Raw genomic sequence first — 18,997 nt, forward strand, 5'->3', positions numbered from 1 at the left:
GAATTCAAGAGTTGCATCTTTGAAAGAACAAACAAAATAAATTTGCTCTTAGCTGAATTCACCAAGAGAGAGAAAAGATTCAAGTCAATACCATTAAAAATAAAACGTGAAATCATAAATCATAATAGACACTGTTAAAATCCAGAAAATAGTAACTATAAGAAATTGTATCCTAACAAATTAGCAAATTTTGAAGAACTGGATTCCTAGACATGTAAAACTTATAAAAGCTGAGCAAAGAAAAAGCAAAGATGGTGAATAACCCAATAAAAAGAAATGAAATTGAGAGTAACAAAGAATGTAACAACTAAAAAATTTCAAGACCTGATGCATTCAATTTTGAATTGTACAAAACCCTTAAGGATGTTATATCACCTGTGTTTCTTAAGCTCTTCAAAAATTAAAAAGGGTGATGTTTCCAAATTCATTTATGAAAGTCAGCATTTCTCTGATTCCAAAACCAGATAAGCACACAAACGAAAAAGGAAATTACTGATTGATCTCCTTAATTAACATAAATGCAAAAGTGTGTTGCATAAAATGCAACATATTATCAAAAAGATCACACATCGTGACCCAGTAGATTTCATCCCTGAGATACACGAATGGTTTAACATATATAAATCAGTAAATGTTACACATCACAGAAACAGAAACATTGAGCCTACTGGAAGACAAAACAGATAAAGCACTTGAAATCATAGATGCAGGAATGGATTTTCTAAATAGAAGTGCAATGGAACAAGAAATAACAAGAACCAACAAATGGTACTATATCAAATGAGAAAGAAAGACAGAGACAGACAGCCTAAAAGAAAAGATACAATCAAAAATTAAACAAGTGAAATGAACAGACACTTCACAGAATACAAATGAGCAACACATTTATGAAAAAATTTTCAGCATTTCTGGCCATTATAAAAAGGCAAATTAAAAGAACTCTAAGATTTTATTTTACATCAGAAAGAATGGTATTTCTTAATAAGTCAAAAAATGACAGATGCTGGTGAGGATGTTGTGAAAAAGAAATCCTTCTACACTGTGGCAATGTAAATTAGGATAACCATTATGGAAATCAGTATGAGAGTATCTCAAAGAACTAAAACTAGAAATTCCAAATCATCCATCTATCACCCTTCTAGGAACCTTCCTAAGAGCTTAAATTATTAAATTACAGTGATATATGCATACCCATGTCCATAGCAGCACAAGTCATAATAGATAAATCCTGGAAGCAACCTATATATCCATAAACTGACAGGTGGATAAAGAAAATATGTTATGTATACATAATGCAATACTATTTGACTATAAAGAAGGACAAAGTCAAGACATTTGTAGGAAAATGGATTTTCTTGGAGAATATAAAGTTGAGTGAAATAAATCTGACACAAGCTTTAACAGTGTATGATATCTCTCATTTAAGTAAGGCAAAATACAAACAAAAAGATTCATAAAGGGCAGAAGGAAATGGAGATGAATCTCTTGCAAATGGGAGGAGTCCAAGAGACGAGGAGGAGAAGAAATAAGTGGAACAAAGATGTGCCATGTACAGGAACCTAACAACCTCAATGAACATAAATATTATAAGACATGAACATTTGCTATGATTAGTAATATCAATACAAATAAAACAGGGAAAAGGATTTAGAGGAGAAGGGAGTCAGAGGGGAGGGAGGAAGAATGGGATTCTAGAAAGACATAAACTATACTATGTTCATGTAGCTCCTCCCCAAGATGATTATAAACTTCATGTACTGTAAACATGTACTAATAAAATTTTTTTAAATACATAAAAACTTAAAACGTAACTTGGGCTATAATAGAAATTAAATGCATACTGAATTTTTCAGTTGTGTATGGACCACATAAATAGCCTACATACTTTCAATATTTGTATGGGATCTACTCTTGAGGAACAGATTATTTTTTATTCAGAATAATGATCACCAATGAAACTACTGAACTTAAATTAAAAAAGTTCATTGTATATCTTTGGTTAGAAACCAGATGGCAAGTTTAATTCCCAGGCCCTTTGGAAAGCACACTTTTGATATTTGTAATATTATTAGATTCACAGGAGAAACGGCTTCCTGTAACAGGTTCCTTAAAATATTTAGTAACTTGGGAATTCATTTTCGTGAACATATGCCATGTGAACATGTTAAGGAAATAACATTTCATATGTAGAAAGCCCTTAAATTTATTTATAAGAGAAATGTTGACATGGTCTTGATGCCTCCAGCCCTTCTCTAGTCTACCGCAATGTGTATTTATTCCTGTGTTGTATTTAATAAAATATACGGACTTGCTGTAGTAATCTCTGTAACACACATTTCCAAAATAAGAACTTTTTAAAAAAGAAACCTGAAAGTATATTTTAGTTGTACAGCTATAGATCAGATATTCTGCAAAAATTAAAATGGGAGTAATAACATTTTAATGAGGTCACAAGAATAATTTTTAAAACATTTATTTTTAAATAAATTGTGTTAAAGTATTTGTTGTCATTATTCACAATAGGAATCTGAAAGGTTAAGAGTATTTTGGATCATAGCAAAGAACACAACCAAAGTAATGTAGGGACTTGGGGTAACGACTATCATTTTAGAAAAAGAATGATATGTAAATAGAATATCTTATTCATGCGTTGTCTGGCATTTCCTATACATTTTCAGTTTGTTAAATATAAGAAAAATGCACACAAGCACTAAACTTCTAAAGTACAACTATAAAACGTTTCCTCAACTTTATCATGGAAAAATTATTTGCTCTTCATTTGTCGGGTGGGCTGCTGATTAGTTCTGTTTTTTTAACCTCGACTTTGGTGGCCCAGACCCTAAATGACTGTTTCTTTATTTTCCTTGTTCCAAAGTGTGCCGCCTGCAATTATTTTTGTTGTTAATTTTGAAGAACAAAGGGATAGGAATAATATACTCACATGACTGAGAATTGCTTTTCTAACTTTGTTACAAAACAAGAAGTTTACAGGGCTAGAAGCTCAGAAAATATGTGGGGTGTGTGTGTGTGCATATGTGTGTTTTGTTATATTAATCTTTTTGGGAGAATTATAAAGGGAGCCAACAAACTTTTTAATACAATCAAATTGTTTAAAAAGAAATGTATAGGAAATAACAATTCAGAGGAATTTGGAGACTTTCATGGGAAAAAACCTGTCATCAGTTGAAAGGATCAGATTCCTAAAAAGTGTATGACAGAAATTAAGGTTGAGTGACTTAATAGTTCATAAGGAAGTTAGGACTTACAGGATTTGAACCAAGACTGTGGGAATTCAAAATATTTTTATACATAGGAAAGTAAAAGTAGCACCAATGATGTTTCCACATATTTGAAATGATAATAAATACAATTAAGTTTCAATTTCCAATTTTTTGCTTAATAAAAGTTTTCTAGTGATTTTCTCTCCCAGAGCTCCAAAAATTGCAAATGCATTGTTGCGCGCATACCAGGGGATATTTGGTTGTGGCCTTGTTTGACCAAATTGTCCAGTGATGGTCTGATTTAACGGATCAGAGATGGTGTCTCCCGTTTGTTCCCTCCCACTGTGGGCCCCAGAGCAGAACTAACTTGGATGTTCAACATGGAGAAAATTCTGGAAACTTTAATCTACAAGGCCTTGATGAGCAGATATTTTTTGAACCTGTTCCTTTACCTCTCAGGCCAGGTGTTTTTAAATGGGAAAGTGAAGAAAACTTCATTGCAAGTCACACCTGATATCCCTGTTTGCCTGGCTTTTGTTTCCTCTTCTGAAATCAAAACTCAGTTCTAAGGTTTCACCCCAACTGCAGGTCACCTCTGATGTCACCTAAGGTATTAAACAAAAGCATCTCCTTTCAATGTGCCCCCAGTTTCTGTCCTGTTCTATTTTCAGCCTTGGCTTGTTACTCTTCTACTGGACCATCTGAGAATTTCAATATATGATGTTAAATTCATGAAACTGGAAAAATATATTGACGTAAATCCATGTATATCATTTTTGCAGTTGCATAGTGGTTATAGGTAAAATGCATCACTATTAGTGAAATTACTTGAATATAACACTAATAAAGTAACAGAAAAGTATTAATAAGGTCTGTTTAGTCCTTAAGAGTATTTATATATATTATGTAAATATAAGATGTTAAATTTTCTTATCTTTTCAAAAATGAATGAAATAAAGAAATATAATGTTAAAGTTAAAAGAGGATAGCTTTTCAGAAAGGTTTCTATTTTCACCAACATAAGAGTAGGACCTGCGTGTTCATTTGGCATTTGTTTTTTATGGAGTAACCTAATAGTTTGGATTTTGCTGACACTTTTTTTCTGGGAGTGATGGTTAGCTACTTGCTGGTGGCAGGGCAGGTGGATGAGGTCTTCACATTAGAGTCTTCAGAAAGGCAGCCTAGGCAAATCACAAAACCTACAAACTACTTCTGTGTGAATCACATTTTCATTTATCCCAAAGCATGTCCTCACTTTATTTAAATAGTTTTTATGCTGATGTTTAAAGTTTGAATCTGACTTGCTTTTAGGCACACCGCATCTGCAGAATAAGAAAAGCTAGTACATTGTTCTGTAGTCACAACTTTTTGATGATCCTTGGCAAAAATATTATAATTTGGGCCCCCAAAATGAATTATCTCATATGAGTAATATGGCATGACTCAATTTTACTGCTTAATGTGGCAAATTTCAAATTAGTACAAAAGAGAATGAAATTAAAAAATGAATCCTCATGTATGTGTTACTGAGCTGTGCAATTTAACCATGGTCAATTTAGGACATCTAAAGACTCTCCTCTCATTTTTTAAAAGCAAATCTCAAACATACATAGTTTCATAATGCATATTTCTATGTATATCAGTAATATAAAATTACTTTAAAAACATGGTCACGTATCTCAGTTTTTAAATTAAAATAACACTTCTTGTTTACTATTTACATCTTGCAGTATTAGAGAACTAAGCAAGCACCTCTGGGTTTGTTTAGAAATAATCAAGTAGTGATTAGCTTAGAGACAGCAGAGGAATAAAGGTGTGCATAGATGAAATAGAATAGACCAGCATTTGGTTATTGTTGGAACCGAGTTGAGATGGAGGTTCATTATGTTATTCTTCCTACTTGAGAATATGCTAGACAGTTTCCATACTGAAAAGCTTTAAGTTTCTTAGTTTTGAATTACATATATATTGCCAGATATTCCTGCAAGAGGTTTGAAAGCAGAAGGAAGATACTATAAATTGCTTCAACCAAACAGAAATTTCCAGTAACTAACACTATAGAAAGAGTTTATAATGAAGGCACTGAGGCATCCTGAAACGTTAAAGGATAACTTCTCTTTGACAGATTTTAATTTTATTGTGCAACTTTTTGTATTATTTTTAACAGTTTTATTGAAGTATGGTTGATATTTAAAACTGAAAATATGCGATACAATTGGATATGTTGGACATATGTCAATATCCATAAAGCCAACATGACAAGCTATGTAACATGCAGATCCCATCACCTCCAAAAGTTTCCGTGTGTCTCTTTGTAAAGTTTAGCTTTGTTGGATTACACTGAACACAAAATCAATCCTTCTAACAAATTTTACAGTGCATAATATAATATTTCTGACTACCAGCAGTATATTTTTAAGCAGATATCTAGTTGTGCAGTTCACCATGCATAACTGTAACTTTATATCAACTGAATAACCACTTCCTATTTCCTCTCCCCCTAATTTCTGATATCAATCACTTTGTTCCCTGCTTCTAGCAACTTGACTGTTAAGGTATCTCACAGAAGTGGGAGTAACTGGATTTGCTCTTCTGCAACTGGCTTACTTCTTTTAGCATGTTGCCTTCCAGATTTATTTAGAAAGTCAAAAGCAGCATAATTTCCTTTTCTTTAAGACTGAATAATATTTAATTCTCTGTCTATATCATATTTTCTTTCTTCACTCATCTCTCCCTGGGCACTGATATTGTTTCAGAACTCAGTTATTATGAACACTGCTGCTGAGTGAAAATGAGGAACAGATATTCTTTAAAGTCCTGCTTTCAATTCTTCAAAATAAATATCAAGAAGTGGGACTGCCAGACTTTATGGCAGTTCTATTTTTAATTTTTTGAGGAACTTTCATACTGTTTTTCATAATTACTGCACTAATTTGACTGCACTAATGGTATACAAACATTGCCTTTTAATTCATATCTTTGCCAACACTTACTATCTATTTTTTTTTTTTATCATAGCCTCTGAACTGGTGTGAGGTGATGTCTCACTGTGATTTGGATTTGTGATTCCTAGATGATTAGTGATGCTGAGAGTCTTTTCATATAACTTTGGTCTTTTGTATTATTTACTTAGAGAAATATCAATTCAAGTCCTTTGCCATTTTTAACTGGCTTATTTATTTATAGGAGCTCCTGTACATTTTGGATATTAACACGGTATCAGATATGGCTTGAAAATACTTTCTCTCATCCCATAGATGTCCCTTTCATTCTGTTATTTCCCTTGCTGTTCAGGAGCTTTGATGTAGTTCTGTTTGTCTGTCTGTTTTCATTTTTGATTCCTGTACCTGTGCCATATCCAAGAAATCTCTCCCAAAAACAGTGTCAAAAGCTTTCCCCTATGTTTTCTTCTAAGATTTTTATAATTTTGTATGGTGCATTCAAACTCCTAGTACACTTTGAGTTTGCTTTTCTGTATGGTATAATATAGAGATTCGATTTTATTATTTTGCATTTGAATGTCTGGTTTTCCCAACACTATTTGTTGAAAAGACTGTGTTTTTCCTACTGTGTAGTAACAGCATTCTTGTTGACCACATATGCACGGATTTATTTCTGGATTCACTTCTGTTCCACTGACCTATCTGACTAGTTTTATGTCAGTACTACAGAGTTTTAATATGTGAGATGCTTTGAAATTAGGAAATGCTATAGTTGCACCTTTGTTAGTCTTTCTCGTGACCATTGTGGCTAATTGAGGGCTTTTGTGGTTCCACACAAATTTTAGGATTCTTTTTATACTCTTGTAAAAATTATCATTGGGATTTTGATGGAGGTGGGACTGGGTCATTAAGTATCCCAATTCATGAGCTCAGGATGTGTTTCCACTTGGCTTTTATTTCTTTCGTAAATATTTTGTAATTTTCTGTGTCCAAGTCTTCCAACTCCATGGCTAATTTTACTACTAAGTACTTTACTTTCTTTTGGTGCTAATCTAGGGGGAACTGTTAATTTCCTGTTAAGATAGTCCATCTTTAGTGTTTAGAAACAAAACTGATTTCCGTATGTTGATTTTTGTATCCTTCAACTTTCTTAAAACCATTTATTAGTTTCAATAGTATTTGTGGAAGCTTTAGGATTTCTCTACATATGTACACATATTTTCTGATTACTTAACAAAGAACAATTATTTAAGGGCAGCTCCAAGAACAGGGTAAAATTAGAATCTGTGACTGAATCCCTTATCCCAAATTCTTCTGGGCTACTTATTTAACAAATAAGTGCTGTTCTGTCTTTCTTGCCACCCTCCCTGGCATCTCCTCTCCACTCAGGCTCCCAGCGGGATGCAGGTCACACTAGGGCACCAACCATCATTGTGGGAGCTCAGGTCAAGTGGCCTATACCGTGTACCAATGCTGCCAGTAGAAAGGGAATCAGCCAGCTGTCCACCAAAGGGCCTCACAGTGTAATGTCTTTCTTTTCCTTTTTCTTAATAATTTTATAGTGCTAAATGTGTACTCCATGTCATAAAATTATCCCAAAACAAAGAGCAAATTCTTTGTCCTGAGGAATTTGCAATTTTAAAAAAAAGTGATGCAAGGCAAAAGGATAGGATAAACAGAGTGAGGAGATGGCTCGGAAAATTACAAGGCTAAGTTGGATCCCCAAATCCCCACAGAAGATTATAAGAATAAAGATTTGCTATAGGATCTACAGTAACAATATTGTAATGAGTTTATTAGATGCCATGCAGTATCACTGCAATAACTGTATAAGGTAGATTCTGTTATTACACTTAGCTGGAAAAGCTAGAATTTCTTGTAGATATTAAAAAATAAACAACTGCAGTGTTTATGAACTGCCATGTGTGATTTCAAATACTCTGCAGCTATAAGCTCATTTACTTTTCACAGCATCTCTGTAAGGGAGGACCTATTATTACTTTACAGATAGAGTAAAGCAGACAGGCTAACTCACTTGTTCATAGGTAAAAAGTGGGAGAACCAGAGTCTAAAACTGGAGGGTCTGAATGACAGGCAGGATGCAAACCCAGGAGGTTCAGCTCTGAGGGTACTGAGGTTCATGCATATTACACAAATATTTAATTTAAACATACATACACTGCCTATGAACAATGCACAGGCCTTCAATAGTTAAGTAAAAATGTATTTATTTGAAAAATAAATACTGTACAAGAAAAGAGAGAAAAAAGAAAGTTTTCTTTCCTTCATTCATTCTACACACAGGCACCAGTGTCTATTTATGCCAGACACAAAGTAAGGTGCTGGGACACAGCAGCGAACAAGCAGTGAACAAAAACAAGAGACAAGGGTGGAACTGAAGTGACGCTGGTGTAGACAGACCACTAGCAGTGGGAGGAATTATCCAACAGGAAATCGGGGACATTTCACTCATATCCTGGGAATGAGATCATTCTCTGGACTGTACCATCCTGTGTATTATTTAGTCTTTTCTTCATTTCTTCTCTTAGTTCCTTTACTTTAGCTATGACAGAAGGAAACACTATCAAAAAGCATTAATGTGGACACTTGTCAACATTTCAACTAATGCTTCTGATGGTAAACATGATAACATTAGTACAAATAGCTGCTGGTCTGAGCACAGGTAACTCATTAGTGCTCAGAAGCCCAAGCAGTGCTATTGTGACCTCAGTTTCATAAACATATTTAGTTGTTTGGTTCTTTCTTACCCAGGTCGCTGCCAAAATTCAAGGGCGGGGCAGAGCTAAGGGACATCTTTAGAGACCACACCTCCCTTTCTAGCCTTCTCCCTGAACTTCTCCAGTCCCGGTAGAAACTCCAAAGCTCCCGAGGTGACCCCCACTCCTCCTTCCCTTCAGGCTGCCCTCTCTGGGGAGAGGCATCTCCTGGCTTCCTCCAGTTCCTTCTGGCTAACTTTAGCTTCTGCTTTAGAACTTAGCTCCAGCACCCCTCAGTCTTTCACTGTTCCTGCCCCCTTTCCAAAGCTGCATTCCGTGGTGAAGTTCCCAAATGTGATTTCCTCTGGTCTTTTTTATGCAGTCCCACAACTGTTTACTTGTGCATACTTTCCTCTACTACGCTAATTCATTATCCAACAAGTACTCCTGGTACTTTAGTATTCGTTAGCACTGTGCTAGGTATTAGTGATAGAGACAAAAGAAACTCCTTAGTATGGTTCCTGGAAGACAATGACATTCACTCATTATTCCTAGAATGAGTGGAATTAGGTTGTTACATTAGTAGTGAGAGGGAGATGGATCGGAGATTAGCAGTGAAAGTGATTTTAATTTTTCCATTTCTCTCATCACCCACAACCTAGTGTGTTTTGTTGCACACTTCTAGCCATCTTCTATTGCTTGAAATTTAGTTCTCCTCTTTCCCAATTGTCTTTATTTTATTGCTGCCTTAATTAGGACAAGCAGGAGCTTTGATTTGGACAGATCTGGTTCCCATGACACTGGTTGTGTCATTACTAACTGTGTGACCTTTGGCTCTTTGCTTAGCTACTCTGGGCTTCACACGCCTCCTCTGTAAAATGAACATAGCAAATGCATGTAAGATGGAGTTACTGTGTGAAAATTAAATGAGGTACATAAAGGTTTTGCTAGCACACAGCCTGGCTCTTACAAGTTTCTCTTCTCTTTTCCTTTGACTCTCCCTCTCCTGCCCCTTATTCTTCCCACAAGATACATGAAGTATGTGGTTTTTTTTTTTGTTTTTTAAAAAAACGATATTATTATTTTGATACATTATTATTTTGATGCATGTCAAGGGTATACAACTAGCCATTAAATCTATTAAATTTTTGTTTTTTATAGAAATCATTGCTTTGAGTATCTCAAAATTTAAAAAGAAGGAGGAGGAAGAGACTTTTAAAATTTTAAAAACAGGGCAGGGCAAAACAAATTGAAGCTGGAATAACACTGCAGAAATGAGCAAAGACAATACCACAAAAAAGACAAACGCATAGTTCACAGGCTGCTCTGCCTCCAGCAGCTGAAAAACTGACATGTAAACTGTACGCATACAACGTATTTCCCAACTGTCAGTTAAATGAGAAAGTTCTGGAGCCACAAAGATCCGGAACGCTTACCGGTGAGATCAGGTCTTTGGCTCTCTTGGTAGCATGAGCCTGTGACATCAGTAATCAGCGTTGCGGGCACAGTTCAAAGGTCGAGGACTTGCTATGCATATGTGAAGCCCTGGCTTCAGTTCACAAATAAACAACATCAAAAACTGCTCAGTAAGTTAGCCTTGTGGCCCTACAAGTCACCTGTCCAATTTTGCTCACAATAAGGTGAAAAAGAATTGTTCATTTACATAAAAGAGCAATTAACACCTAAACAGAATTTCTTTTCCCACATTTTATGTCTCCATTTTCTGATCTGCAAAATGGGCACAGTAATGAGACCTATCTCATAAGGCTGTTTTAAAAAAGAAACAGTAACCAGAAGCAATGTGATTGCTGTGCATGTGAGAGCCTGTATCATTGTCCTGGTAGTTCTGGGCTTTTGTTCAACCCTTATCCTAGCAGCTGAGAAAAAAAAAAAAAATGTATTTATGTCCTTATACCAATCTTTCAGCTTTTTGTTGTTTTTCCATAAGACCAATAAAAGCCTCCTGTCTCTGACCACGAATGGTATGTAGTAATCTGTAAAGATCAGATGTTCTCTTTAGTGCCTCTCCCCCTATAGATGTGATTCAGAAATAGATTTTTTTGTAGATTCCTTGGTTAGAATTTGAGTCTCTCTCTCTCTCTCTCTCTCTCTCTCTCTCTCTCTCTCTCTCTCTCAAACACACATACACTTGTGTTGAATGACAGAGTCTATGATTTCAATGACTTTTTAGAGACTTGTTTGCTGTAGGAACAACAGTGGGCCCAACCCCCTCCCAGTTAACCTCCACAAAAAGACAGCTGAAGCAAAGTCTAGCTGTAGCACCAGCTAAAGGGCTCTGAAAATTGTGACCTCTGTGTAGGATGTTTCTCTTTAAGGCAATGTGGTCTTAATGATTATGTTTTCGCTGCCTCTGCCTCGGAAACTAATAGGCGCTAAGGAAAGCAGCTGCCATGGCGGGCAGGCCATCTGCAGCTGGGTCGCACCGCAGGCCGGCCTGGAGCCTTGGAGGACCCCACCGGAGTAGGAGGCTGTGCAAAGTGCCCGGCTAGGATCTGCCCCCTCCACCAGGGTCGCTCTTACTCTCTTCATTCATAGACACCTAGAACCCACTGAGAGAGGAGGTGCCCAGAAAGAGATGCGCCTTTCTCCCAAGATGCCACCTAGTGCCAACCTGTCGGATCCCGCAGGGCCCCGCCCAGGTACCCGGCCAGCCGCTGCTCGCGAGCCCTGGCCCTTGCCCAGGCTCTCAAGACCCTCATCGTTGCCCCCACAACACCCAGCAAACGCCCTGGCACACCTCGCCCTCGTGCCCCTCGCCTGGCTCTTCCGGCTGAGGTCACTCGTCCTCCTCCAGTCAAGTCAGTGCCAGGACAGCATCTCCAGACCCAGCGGGGCTCCGAGGAGAGACGCTCTCTCCATCTCTCCCTGCGGGACTACTGGGAGGACCTGGATCCTGGGCGATCCGCACCCCCACCGCACCCAGGCACCCGCTCAGTCCCGCCGCGGCCAGGAGCCAGGAGCAGCGCCCCCCTGCGCGCTGCGGTCCGCCACCCGCTAGCCGCCGCCCTCCCTTCCAGGAGTTCCTGCGCCCCGGCTCCCGTGCCCCCCGCCTCCTTTCACTCATTCTCTTCCCTTTGCTCCTCTCCCCGACTTGCCCCGGCCCCGGGCCCAGCCTCTGCTCACCCACTGCTCTCCGCCTCCGCCCTGGGACTCCCTCTCCGCGGACCCCCTCCGCGAGCTCTGCGCATTCCTCGGTCCCCTCCCTCGTCCCCGCTGCGCCCCGCAGGCTCTGCAGCCCCACGGCGCGGGCCGCGGGCTCAGTCAACAGTTTCGCCCACGTCCACACCCGCGCCCAGCCCCTGCACTGTCCTCGCCCCCTCCCCACAACTGAGACTCCTGGGGTGCTCCCCAGACCGGAACCCCAGCTCGGGGAATCACGCTGGCTCTCGACGCAGCTCAGCTATTAGCGACCTTTCGTGTATTTTAAACCCCGCACCCAGTGTGCCCGCCCGGAGGACGCGGGCTCAGGACCGCAGACTCGTGTAACACTTTGCAGGCACGATCTCCAGCGGACCGGCGGACTCGGAGCGACCGTCCCGGCCAGGTCACTCCCCGACGCAAAAAGGTCCCAACGCACACCACCCTAAATCCAGTCAAGAGAACCTGGGACTCAGACCCAACGCCGGATACCCTGTCCCCCAACCTCCTCGCCCCCGTGGAGGCTGCCTGGGCACAAACACCTCTCTCCTAGGAAAGGGAGTCCCAGGAAAGCGCTTTCTGGCAGCCTGTAGCCTCTGATGCTCTGCTTTACTTAATTTTGGGGCAGCCCAGTTATCAGCCTGGAACCGCCCGAAGTATGATTATTTCGAAAATATTAAGGTTAGGGACTGTCAATAATTTATGAAGAGCCACAGAGCCTAGCCTAAGTCCCAGACGGCTGAAAGACCGGGGTGCACTCGTGGGAGAGTCCTGGCTCCCACACAAATCCGTCCAGGGTAGGACCCAGCTTCCAGTCTGCATAGTGACAGATTTCTAAATCTAACAGAAAATACACAGACTTTTTACTCACCCACCTCTTTTCCTGTCCTCTTTGGATTCGAATCCAGGGGAAGTATTAGGAAAAGGTGGATCAAGAGACCCTTCTTTTCTTTTCGCCTTTCTAAAGAGTGGAAATTTCCATCATGTGATAGGGGGCAGCATCCCCAGTGTCGCCTTTCCTGCGGACCCTCCCTTCCAGCCCAGCCACCAATCGCCGGGCGGCAACCTGAGATGTAAACAAAAGCATCCTCCCAGGTGGGGCGAGCTATCCAGCTGTCCCCCAGGAGCAGAACCTGGATGCCCCGCGTCTGCTCCTTCTTTCCTGGGTCACACAGCACAGAGAGGCTCTTGGTGTGACCTTACATCTGACGGTTAGGGTTCTTGGTAAGTTAAGGTTGGGTTTCTTGGATCTGTCCTATTTGCAGGAATCCATGCTGATCTGCACTGAAGTCCTTGAGGGACTCTTGAGGGTGAGTCAATCATTAAGCTCCCCGAGGTTTGAGAATGGTGAACTTTACATACAGAAGATATGTGAAGAAGGAGTTCACACACACACGCACACACACACACACACACACACACACCTGTCAGCGGTAGAAGTCAGGGCAAGATCGAGGTGGAGGAAAATTACCAGCATTTGCCTATGGCTCTTTCTGTGACTATTTTCCCCCCTGCATTCTAGACTAAGCATAATTCTGTGTATATGAATAAGAATCTAGGCCATAGTAAGTAACACCATAACTTCAGTTCTGCTCATTAAAGGTTCTCTCTGCCGTGTTAAGGAAAACTTTCTGTAAATTCATTTTCTGACATGCAGCAAAAGTCACTTTTCAAAGAAGGCCCATGTAATAACTGTGTTCACTAGCCCCTGTTTATTTAGTAGTGTGCTATCATTCCTTAAGGAAAACTAATTCACCTGTGGAGACCTAACCTACAGTAACTACTAGTTCACAAACTACTTCCTGAACACCAACACACCCAGTTTAACTTTATTCAGAATGGCCAGCTTTCCAGTCTGACCATCCACATCATCAACATCTGAAACCTTTTTATCTTATGGCTCTCAATAATTGTTAACACCAGCAGCATCTTGCACTTTAATAATCAGAATAATGAAAACAGATACACTCCTGGATAATCTATAATAACCAAGAATATTAAAAACACTACATTAATACACATACGCCCATAAGTTTGCACACACATATCAGATTATACTAAAACCATTCAAAAATACAAATTCAATAGCAGGATGATGTTACATGTGCTTTCATCAGAGCTGCCATTTCAGAAATTAAAAAGGAAAAACAGCCATATATAAAAATATTTAGTTTTATAAAGTCTAATTATCCTCCATGACTAAATACGGTATGTTTTCAGTTTGCTGTAAACTCGAAGTTTGTATTTTGTGAACTAAAATATATAAGAACAATTCTAAAATCCCTTTAAGATTAAAACCAAATTCTTTTTTAATAATCATACTTTGGAGTCTTAATTAATAAACATCTTTTATCAAGTTGCTAAAATGTAAAATTTGGCAGGATGGGAGTTGATACATATTTCTCTTTGTCTAACCTGAGATATGAGAGAAGCAAGCCTACGTTAATAAAACAAAAAGCTATCCAGAGAAAACAGAAGTGAAGATCAGATCAAAGCAATGCTGAGAGACAAACTAATTTCCTGTGCACCTACTCGACTTTTTAATGAGCTGCTTAGTTAATTAGTTCTTGGCACTATTATCTCAGCTAATACCAAAAGGAGCAAAAGTGATTTACTGCTTAATTTAGAAGAAAGCTATGAGCTTGCCTCTGTATATGCTGGTAATATTAATCAGATTGTGGAATGAAGGAATGTGAGTCTTCAATACATCTATAAAATTACAAGTGCTATCGTCTGGATCTACTGTAGGATTCCAGAAGATCTCAGAACAATGTCTGGGTGATATGAGACCACCAATGATTCTTCATCTTATCTGCTATAATCAAAAACTTGAGCCATGCGTGGCCATGTTATACCTGCCCCAAAACTTCAGGCTTGTTTTAAAACAGTGTCTGAAAGGATAGGAAGCAGCTCTAACTAATGATACCCTGGGGGGCCACATAGTAAAACACAACCATTTTGCTTTAACATCCGATCAGTTGCTGGATCTGGAGAAGACCCCTTCGCTCCAGAATTCACTGGAATTCACCAATCAGCAGTCCTAGCATGGCCAGCTTGCTTGCACTCTTAATGACTGAATTTTTCTGCCTAAAAAACATTTTTTGACACACTGTTTTCCTGGTGTAAATTATTTTTAAACGGTATCAAAAAGTCATCTAGCAATGGAGAATAATAAAATGTTTGCAATGGAAAAAAATTCCATTCCAATAGAGCAGTTGGAATTCGTTCATCATTTTGATAAAGATTAATTAATTGAAGGTATTCATCATAAAAGTATATTAATGCAGCAATCATAGGAGTACCTATTGTTTTTGTTGTGGCTCCTTTTGCTTTAAGAAAAACTTCGCCAAACAAGTTACAAAACATATACTTTGGAACTAAAGCTAACACTGGAAAACAGAGTTCTACGCTCTAATAAATTTAGAAAACACTATGTTAAAGTTGTTGAGTAAGTCCTAAGGGGTTTTAATCACTGAAAAGCTTTGTGATTCTCTAATTTGGGATGTAGCTTGCAGCACTGCTCCATAATCATAAGCCAGTTTTTAATGAAGCTCTCCCAGGTCTAATGATCAGGAGAATAGTCATTAATAGATCATAATATAAACAAATGCCTTAAGAAGGAAACAGAACACAGTTGTTATTCAAGCACCATATGACAGTGTTATAAAGTTCCTTGATTTATTATAACAAAGTTTGATGGCAGTGATTTTATTAGGCATTTATATAAATGATGTTTTCTTTTGCAGTGGAGTTTTAATGTTTGTTTTTTCATTGATAATTATCATAATTCGTAACATGGCTTTATGTTACAAAGCATTTTCACATATATTGCATCACTTTATACCAAAACAAGCCTATCATGTAAATATTACTATTTTACCCATTAAAAGGAAGAGGAAAATAAGATTCAGAGATGTTAAATATCTTGCCTGAAGACACAGCACCAAAAAACAACAAAACAGCAGTGTAAACCACATTTCTACCTGCAAATTCAACACCTCCTTTCCTACAGGGCACCTTTTTCTTCTGAGCATTTTCTTTACTAAGATTAATTATTATCTTTCTGCCTGAGGCCAACACCGAATGGCATGTTTCACCATACAATTATGATTTTAAAGTAATTTATATGAAGTCATTATCTCTTACTGTATCATAATTATATGCAACTCTGCAAATCTTCTAATAATTGCTTAATTCTTTTATGTGAATTTGAATTGTATTTATGTCTAAAACTAAATGCTTCTATGACTTTCTAGAGAACTGTTGAGTTTCTTTGTGTTCTGCTCTCTAAACAATGTAAATTAGTTCTCACTGCACTAGGAAAAAGCTACTTGACAGGTCACTTACTGCCTCAGCTTTGTATGATGAAATATAACTATATACTGAATCTGAAAACATCATTCAAACCCACCAAGTACACATTTACTTTTCCAGTTGGATCTTTAGTGTCCTCCAGCACTCACTGTCCTCTGATTGTCTTAGTCTTTCATGGCTCATCACTCTGCACACACTGTCCTTTCTCCCTGAGAAGCCTTGCTGTGCACTCTGCCTTCAATTTCCTCCTCTTTCAAGACCCAGTTCACATGTTTTTGGTTAAGTAGTTTTAAAGTCTTATGACAGTCTGGAAGAGGGTATCTTTCTAGCCCATGTGTACTTGTCAACTTTCTATTGCTGTGACAAAGTACTTGAGAATAACTTTAAGGAGCACAGATTTCTTTTGGCTCGTGATTTCAGAGATTTCAGTCCCTGGCTCTGTTGATGTAGGTCTGTGACCAGACAGAACATCATGATGGAAGAGTGGGGTAGAAGAAAAGCTGCTACTCATGGCGGCCAAGGCAGAAAGACAAAGGGAGAGAGAGAGGGAAAGAAAAAAGCAGAGGGAGAGGGAACAGGAGAGAGGAAAAGCAAAAATATAGCTTTCAAAGCCACACTGTCAGTGACCTGCTACATTCAGTTATGTCCTATCTCCTAATAAGCTATAAACTTATTAATGGATACATCCACGTGGTCAAGTTAGAGCTCTCATAATCCAGTCACTTCAGCAAAGCCCTCGGTTCTGAACACTGCTACACCAAGGACCAGCACCTTAGCACTTGAGCCATGGGGGGCATATTATATCCAAAAAATAATACCATGTGAGACATTGGGGAAGATGAGTCCTACAGAGTCACTGTCAGTGTTCTTCTGTGCAACTGCCACTGACCATGGGGAATGCTGTCGCCTAGTCTGCTCTGGGACCAATTCCCTTCCATTCTCTTTTTCTGACCAGATAGTCAGAAAAGAGAGAGTTCCAGGCATGTCACTGGTCCTTCAACGTCACACTACCTGGTCAGTCTTCAATAGCTCTCAAACACAGGATTATGCCAAGTTTCAAAGTGTAAGGCATGTTCCAGAAGGCTATTCCAGGTAGAAAATTAAACGTTAAATTGAGTAATTCGACTGCACAGGGGAAGGCTCTGACCTGAAGGCCTCTTCGCAGTGGTTATGCCTGCCACATGCTGCCCCTCTTACAGACATCCCCCCCTTTCAGATTCCACCTGCCCAGATAGCATCGTCTGTCTGAGTGGGGTGACACCAGTGCCTCTCTCAGAAAAATACATTTACTCGTCCTTTGATTTAACAGGTATTCATTGAGTACTTCCTATCTGTTACGTAGTTATAAAGTAGGAAGGGAAATACAGATCCAATCCTTGCTCTTGGGGATTTTATAATTTGGTTGGAAAATATATTCAGATCAAAGTGTGGCATGAGTAAATACAAAATGACAAAACTGCAATGAAGCAAAGATTGAGCCAAGGAAAGTGGTCACTGAGGAAGTGACTTGGAAGGGTTTGCTCGTTCGATTGGTTGCAATGTCAGCATCTGCGGTGCCAGACAAGGCCAGGTCTGCACTGAGGCAGGCTCTGTGCTGGGGCTTCTGAGCCAGTGAGAGGGATGCAGCTGTCTCATTGGACTCATCGCCTCAGGTAGCAAGAGGAGCACCTACCTGCTCAGATGTCTTCTACTCATTGTGTCCGGAGCTTGGCAGGTGTGCTCATAGGTCTCCGAAGGGAACACATTCTCAGACTCCATTTCTGACTTCCACCGTGGACAGGGTGCTGTGTTTCACTAGGTCCTTTATGGCTCACCACACATGCCTGTTTAGATACAGCCAAGGTTACTCCTGCTGTTAGCCTAGTCCTTTAAGAATAATAGGAACTCCATCCTAACTCAAGGCCACCCTTTTGTCTTTGTCTGTTCTGGTTAGGAAGTAACATTAATCAAATTTTCATGGGGTAATTGGTTATCTGTTGGTGTTCTCTTTGCCATCTGAGAGGAATGAGCCAGCTTGGTGGGATCTTCCCTTCATGAGCAAGATAAAGGAAGGAGGAATCTGTTAACTCAACTTACCATGAAAAATTTGCAATACCAAAAAAAAAAAAAAAAAGGCTTGGGCTTTATAACAAGGTAGACTAGGAAAAGTGTCTGAATGAGTTGGGTCAAATATGGGACCTTCAGTACTTTGATTGTGAGGAGGGTATGAGAAAGGTATGAGACAGAAAGAGCTTCCTTTAAGCCTTAAATAAATATATTTAAAAGTGAGACTTACAGTCACACTTGTTCTTAAACTCATGTTGACATATTGCAACATGTAGCATGTTGGGAAAGACCTGTTGCAAGATGCTGCAATATTTAATGTGTAAAGGCCAAAGTCACACCTTGGTCCTAGGTTCTGCTTTGTATCTTTAATGTAACCAATTTTCATGGTACCAGTGGACTTTAAAGTATAAAGGGAAAATCCTAACGGATAAGCTTGACCATTCCTATTCAAAGGGATGAGCTAGCCATATGAATTTGTCAACACTGTCATTAAATTTGACTTCTGAATATAAATTTCAACTATCCTCATCAAATTGAGTCTTCTGTCATAAATCCATTATTCTGTTACCCTTGGGCTTACTTTAATATCATCTCACTG

General features: G+C 39.0%; 1 protein-coding gene across 2 annotated transcripts in view; it reads right to left on the reverse strand.

Moving 5' to 3' along the window:
• Positions 1–13,063, reverse strand: part of Slc38a4 (solute carrier family 38 member 4) — a 62,909-nt gene extending 49,846 nt beyond the window's left edge. The window contains exon 1 of one of the 2 annotated variants that reach the window (XM_023567652.2): positions 12,911–13,063. The gene's annotated coding sequence lies outside the window, so the exon portion shown is untranslated. The remainder of the gene's footprint in view (positions 1–12,910) is intronic. The other variant, XM_003475850.4, reaches the window with a different exon arrangement.
• Between the last annotated feature and the right edge of the window lie 5,934 nt (positions 13,064–18,997).

Source organism: Cavia porcellus, unplaced genomic scaffold, assembly GCF_034190915.1.
Source record: "Cavia porcellus strain 051 isolate PalLab524CR breed Dunkin Hartley unplaced genomic scaffold, mCavPor4.1 scaffold_8, whole genome shotgun sequence".
In the NCBI taxonomy this organism is placed as follows: Eukaryota; Metazoa; Chordata; class Mammalia; order Rodentia; family Caviidae; genus Cavia; species Cavia porcellus.